The sequence below is a fragment of the Pygoscelis adeliae genome, unplaced genomic scaffold, assembly GCF_000699105.1.
Source record: "Pygoscelis adeliae isolate BGI_AS28 unplaced genomic scaffold, ASM69910v1 Scaffold403, whole genome shotgun sequence".
Classification (NCBI taxonomy): domain Eukaryota; kingdom Metazoa; phylum Chordata; class Aves; order Sphenisciformes; family Spheniscidae; genus Pygoscelis; species Pygoscelis adeliae.
Genome location: NW_008824466.1, coordinates 908,560 through 916,023, shown reverse-complemented (window position 1 = coordinate 916,023; position 7,464 = coordinate 908,560).

Here is a 7,464-nt window from a genome sequence, read left to right as displayed (position 1 = left end):
GACAGCGTCTTGTCATCTCATCCCCACCAAAAGAGGAGAGGTCTGCAGCTTCCTGTGCTTTTGCAAGTGGGCAAAGCCTTCAGCACTTGCTTTGTGGAAAAACAGCTCATCTATTAGGTAGGGAACAACTGTCTGTGCCTGTCAGGGCAGTGGGGAGTGCACATGCACACCTAGGCTCACACATCCTGCGCTTTCTCATCTGTGTGACAGTGACAGTGCTGCAGGAGTGTGATTAAATGATCTGCCTTGATCTCTCAGCCATTGAAGGACACTGGGCCCTTCCCCTCCCCAAAGTTCAGCCCAGCCATTTCAGCTGGGCTAAAGCAGTTGTCAGGAGAATAAACTGCAGTGTGCTGCTTGGCTGTTACCAGACTACCACGGCAGCGATGGTTTGGTGTCAGGGTGAACCCAAAATGGTAACCCTGCATCAATAAGGACATTCACACTAGCAATGTGAGAAATCTCCCAAACCGGTCTCACCATCATATACGGCAGCTTTCAGGTAGGAGGAGGTCGCAGCCCATCCTGGGCTGTCCTGGGCTGCTCCCTGTGTGTCCTTCCCCAAGAGCAGTTCAGCTGAGGGATCTTCTGGATGGCACCTTCTAGGTCCTCCTGGCTGCCCTGTGGCAAACTCACTACACAGACAGTGGCTCTGTTGTTAGAAGACAACTCAATGTCCTCTTCCTAGGAAAGACCACCTCCAAGCCTTGCCTCCTCTTGCCTGTCAGCAGGATTCCTCATTGCTTTGGCTTTGGCAGTACGGCTTCCCCACAGGGCTTCTGCAACAGCACTGCATTTGGGAAGAAGTGTTGGCATAACCCTGTCCTGGAGGGAACTGTGTTTTCACTTGGCTTTTCCGTTCAGCTTCAGGTCCTGTGCCAGGAGCTCTGGACTTGCTCTGGTTTGGATGGAGCAAACAAGGCTCCTCCTCAGTTGTAGGTGCCATCTCTAGGGAAGCTTTTAAACCTGCAGTAACTCTTTACACCAAATGTGTTGCTACTTCTATCAGACGTTTTTCTGATCTGCTGCTAGCAAGGAATCCTACACATATCATTTCATAGCTCTAGATGCTCCAATATGCTCAAAAAAGAAAACAGAAGGCACTAAAAGCAGTTCTCATACTTGACAAACCAGTCTAATTTTTTATTTACATGTGGCTGAAGCTTTTGGCTGACATTTTTCACAATAAAATATGATAGAAAATATTCATTTTGATGCCACGTTCCATTTTTAAAAGGAGATTCTAAAGAAAATACTTAATTTCAGCTCAGAAGTTTGCTGTAATTGCACACACCGACTTCAGAAATGGGAACAGAGACTCCAAAGGAGAACACAGCTTTTTTACAATCTTTCTCATTCCTTTTTCCTGCTAAGCTGGAAAACTTGTGACAACCTTACTTAGACTCATTCTACCACCTGGCTTGAGCGATGGTCCCCTCTGAGCTTTGAGTTTGTTCATTTATGAAAACAGCTCACAATGATTAATTTTTGCTGTATTACTCAGTGCTTCTTGGTTGTATTTTCATTCATGAGCTGATACTCAGTCCTGCAAATAGATTCATTATTCATATGGATGCTGTACGTGCAGGTAAATAATTTTCATTCTCCAGTGTTACCAAAGGCTGTTTGTTGTGACAATTGGCTGCTAATTACCATTTGCTGCATGCGCTGGGTCAGTTGGGCAATTTCTACCCCTTTATTGGGTTACTGAGTCTTTTTACCAGGAGAGTAACAATTAAAGGTGAATGAAAAACAGTCACAACTGCCTTCAGCATCCAAAAATATTGATCCACATGCTGAGAAAGTACTGGGAAAGAATCGACTAACACAGCAAAACCAGGAGAAAATAATTAACAGTAATCCACTGCATGTGTGTTGATGTGCACTTGAGGGTTTACTCAATATTTCATGCTTTTTCAGCAAACGGGAAGGTTAGAAATTTACTTTTGATATTCTGATGATAACTACATGAATTCAGCAGCTGGGGCTTAAAGAAAAAACATGAGGTATCATAAGACTTGTAAGGAAAGTTGTGAGAGTTACAGACAGCAGGCGTTCCCAAGCAAGCATGCAAACACGCCAGCTCTTAAAATTTGTGACACTTCCAGAAAGCAGCCTCCCTTCCACAAATACTGGGAATGGAGAACAAAGCAACCTCACCAAGCTACCCAGTCTGAGGGCGTATTTCACTGGTACTCTGTGGCTTTGCAAGAGATACTCCTGCCTGACAAAGTGAAGGCAGAGCAGGTCCCATGTTTCCCACAAAGCAAGGTTCATTTGTATAGAAATGAGCTGCCGTACAGACATAATGGTTTATTATTGCACTTTGTGGATCTCCATTCATTCACAGCCCATGTGATTCTGGCTACAGCCAAGTCAGTTTAAATTAATTTTTCAAGTATGGCTTCATGAGACAATGCATCAGATGTTTTAATAAAATTCAGACAGGCTGCAGCTATCACGGTCCTTTCATGCACTAATTAGGGGTTTCTATTAAAAAAAAAAAAACAAAAACCAGCCATCATTTTTTCCGGTAATGTCTTTTTGTGATTCTGATACTCACAGTTCCATCTTCCTGGATGTTTATAAATTCCTGCCTTTAATATTTAACATGTAGAACATTGGTTTACCAAGGATTAGGCAGATATTACAGCCAGCCCAGTGCCAAAAGCACTCTGTTTTGCTTTGTTCACGATGGCTCTCACATCTGCTTTGTTTCACCTACTCTTGCCTTTCCTTTGCTCTCTAACTAAACAGAAAGAAATGTCATTATTTCTGTTCATTCCTTAAATAAACCCTGTTCCCCTCTGCCTGCATGTTAGCTAGATCCCATGATTTGCCAGTGCTCTGCTTTTGCCTTACATGCACGGTGGTTAATTTCTTAAGAGCCTTAGCATTTAGCCAACACGTAAGAAGGGCGTACCCATCGGCTGGGGACTTACTGGCCAGTTTAGCGAGGGTTAAAGCAGCCCAGGCATTTCCACTCACTTTATTCTCAGCTGCGGTTCCATGAGCCACTTGACCCGGTCAAAAACTTCATGGACACGAGGCTCTCAGTGATCCATGGTCATGGGCTGTCACTGTTTAATCGGGCTTGGGGAAATGGATGAGGCTTCGATTTTTCTTTGCCTGTGGACAAACCACCATGATCCCAAGCATGTTAGCATCCCAGAGCTCATTCCCAAGGCACTGCTGAGCAGCCAGAGGGGGATTTGGGCTCAGGGACAGTGCCGAACTCCACTTGAGATGGCTTGCCATGATGGGGACTGTGTGCACAGTTCCGCCATGATCCACCCAAGACCCAACAACAGGTCCTGGACTTGTTCTTATTCTGACGAGACAGGCTTATCACCTGGGCAGGTGCAGGATGATGCTCTCTGCCATCTGGGGAAAATGTTTCAGTGGGGAGTGAAGTGGAGAGTCTGTGGTGGACAAGGGGACAGAGACAGAAATGGATGGTCCAGATCTGGCAGTGTACATGTCTATACTGTGATGGGCTTAATCCCAGCCTAGCTCAGGATGTGGACCTAACCTCTGAAAACAGCAGCAGTGCTGTGGGGGAGCCCCAGCCTGAGATCCAGCACAGGCTGGGGTAGACAACAGCCATATGCAAGGTGAACTTTGTGGTGTGTACCCACCCCTGGACAGGCTGATGGTCAGGAACGGCTGTAACACAGAGGAACCTAGGCCCATGGGATTTCCCAGATGGACCAACTTGCTCCAGAGCTGTTGGGAAGTCAAGGCTGATTTGCACAGTCAGAGAGGCTGGTGGGTCCATCCCATTTGCACCTGGGATGAGTCCAGCAGCTTTTTACGTACTTGTCCAAGGGCCTGGCATGCTCACTGGGCTGCCTGCCAATTTTCTGCACGTACTTCTCAAGAGCAAAAAATTTCCTGGAAATTCTTGCCAAAGATGGGTGGGTCTATTCCAACTTGGCTGCAAGCTATAGGCTTGATGGGTATTCATCAGCCACTGTTTTACATGGGTGACAGGCTTCGGACAGACAATGCTTGCCTGATCCCAGCACCCCCCCAAGCTCTCAGGCACATCGGTGTGGTTGTAGACCACACCAACTTACTGTGAGCAATGACTCATGCCATATGTGTGTTACCTTTTGGTAGACGGCACCACAGAAGTTAGTGCATAGCTGGCTTCACTGTTTTCAAAAGAGCATTTACAGCCCTTCATACACACATATCCCCAGCTCTGAGAGGGACGGCCTTTGCTCCACAATGCCTTACGGGCAGAGAAGAGTGTGCCTGGCAGGTTCAGATAAAAGCAAATAATTCTGTATTTATGGATGGAGCAGAGGTTTCCGTGCTGCTTGCAAGTTTCCACCTTTGAAAGAGTCAACTAACAAGTTAAGACCATCCTTGGTATAACTCCTGCCCTTCTGGATCGTGCCCACTACATTCTGGAATAAAATGTGTCAGCTTAAGAGCTCTATTCCAGCTGCCTTGCTAGCTGTGCAAATGGTGCACTGAGTTGTGCTCTTTGCTCTCCGCTGTCACACATACTCCAACTCCCACCACCTAGTTTTGGGTCTGGGTTACAATAGACTCTTCACCCATTGCTGGAACAATGCACTCACTTTCATGTTTATTTAGGGAAGTGAGTGGTTGTAAGATCCACACAGCCCAGCTCTCAGATGTTTCCAGCATCCCCATCCTGTGTGATGGTCATGACAGTGTGGGCTGCTCACCTTTCCCAGCACGGTGCTGTCTCACACGTTGTTGCAGGTGATGCTCAAGAGATCTATCTGATTTCTCCATGCCAGCAGCATGGGTCCAAAGCTCTTTGGACTTTGGCTCTTTGCAGTCCCACTGGGTCCCTGCCTGTAGAGATGAGCAGAACCAGGACCGCTGTGGTCACACAGTGGCAGCAGGGGACACCAGGGCAGCTGAGAGACCTCCTGTGGCAGATGCTGTGAGTGCACAGACATACAGCTGCTCCCACCATGCATAACTCAGTTGATGATTTGGGGAAGTTAAAGCCTAAGCAAATGAATTACTCAGCATTATTTTCAGTTAGCAACAGAATAGTTTACTATCTAATAGAAACAACTCAATAAATCAATTAACAAATGCTACCCCGAGTAGTTCACTTGCAGGTATTTAATATGAATTACTCCATGGAACTGCTAACCCTTTAGAGAAGAGGCAATTATCTTTACTGCACCTCAATAATTACTAACTGTAGTACCCACCACAATATTTCAGTGTAAGTTAGAGGACAGTACTGTCAAATCAACTGGCAAAAAACACGGGCAGCAGAACCTGCGGAAGCAGATCAGCACTGAGAGCAAAAGCACCCGGCATAAAGTGTGTTGCACTGTCCATGTGCCCGGGACATGCAGTCTCTCCTTGGATGTATTTTGACCTGCAGGAGTCAGAAATACATCCCCTAACACAGGATTTTGCCAGCAAATGCAGCTTCTGCACATTTCCAAATTCTCGTACTAGATTTTTATATTCACTTTTTTTCACATTGGAAAAATAATGAGAAATATCTTCTGGTGGTGGTATCTACCACCCAGATCAAAGCTTTCCATTGGGTTCATGTGGGGGTGCTTGTTTCTGGAAAGCCTGATGAACAGCATTTGTATCTGAGCAGAGGTGCAAGCATGGAGCTTTGCCCAAGAAGGGGGTGCTTGCTGCTCAGCCCATCAGCCACAGAGGACACTGCCTGAGCTGGGCAGGGGAGCAGCCTGGTCCTGAAAATAAATGCCGGAGAGTTTTCAGTGCTAAAAAACTATCCAGGATTTCATCTTTTCACCCCTATCTGGAATGGATAGCCAGAAGCTGGGGTTACTGTGGAAAGGAGATGTTGCATCCACCTGCAGTTGGAGCACACCATTCCCCTGTCCATGTTTGACCCCAACACTACCTTAGCCCTCCTACATGGACAGTTTGCCTAGGGCACTCATGCTTCCCTTCTGATCCCCACATTGTGGTCATGGATGTTAGTACTACAACAAACACACACTATTTACAGAAAGTTTTCAACTACTTTCCTTGGAAGTGTTCTTTATTCTCAGCCAGCTGTTGTGTTCCTGGCCCTGGTCTGGAGGTCACAGGCTGGCCATAGATGATGTTTTGTGGTTCCACCTGAAAGAGTTATCCAGTCTTATTCCCACACAGTGGGAAATAGCCCAGCTGAAGCACAGCTTGTCCCCTAGATGTTTCGTGGTAGTTCATCTTCTGAAGGGTCTCTTTGAAGTTGACCTATCAGTTTCTCCTTGTTTCTGTATCTTCCTGAGCACCATGGGGAGCGGGGCCTTCTTCCAATACCAGGTCAGTGCAATCCAGCTCTGTATTTGCAGGGTAGCTATGACACCGTGCATGAGAACAAGTCCTGGAGGAACCAGCCTGACCCAGCCTGGGCTGCTGCAAGGCTCATCCAGGATGGCCCCTGAGATCCTTTTCCCTGGAATCAGTGTCACCTGAAGGACTTGGCGCTGAGACCAGTGTCTATGGCAGATCTGTGAACCAGCCTAAAGCTGAGCAGGCTGCCAGAAGGTGCTTGGTAAGGCTAACTTTCCTGAAGGCATAGGGGTCCTCATGCTGCTGCAAACACCCCTGGGGAGTCATACCCCGTGCCAGGTGCCTGGTGTCTCTGCCAGCTTGGTCCTGCCTCCATCCAGCCTCCTCAGACAGTACTCCCAATACTGCTGGAGAATGGGTATGGCCACAGGGCAGGTAAACAGCAGGGGACCCTGTTTGCACCATGTCCTGTGTATGCCAGAATCATTCTCAGACCTAAGGAGAGCTCTGCTCAGGCTTGACCTTGCTGTTCTAGCCCTGGGCTGATTGGTATGCTGCAAGCTGAGCAGATAAATGAGTGGCTTAAATGCAGCACCACGCGAGGAATATATTAGAGAAAGTCACCATGGAACAATCTCCCCATAACTGGGCACGACAGAGTGCACAGACCTCACCTCTGCCTGCTGCATAGAGACTCCTGAAAACCTTCCTGAATTTGGGGAGGGTGTTTGCTCAACAGAGCCCCTGAATTGCAAAGGGCAAGCCCACGAGACCTCTCTGCCAGATACAGGTGCCCTTTGCACCACACCTGGGGCACCAGCATCACGTCAGATGTTGGTTCCAGCACTTTGGAAAGCTGTGACCTGCACCACACCTGGGGCATCAGGATCATGTCAGGTGTTGGCTCCAGCACTCTGGAAAGCCATGACCGGCCATGTGAGTGCTCTCCACAAACCACACACAAGAACAGTCTCTCCGGCTGGGTGTTGTGTTGCCATAAGTTGGGCCATCCTTCATACGTCACTCCCGCCAAGGAACCGTAGGCTGTCAGAGCTGGCCATGCCTGTCCTTCGTGCATGCACTCAGAGCAATCCCCAGTCCTGAGAGTGGAAGGAGTTCAACCTGGCCTTTAGACATGGGAACAGGGGAGTGGCCATTCATTATATAGGTTCATGTTCTCTTTAGCCTCAAGCCCAGTGG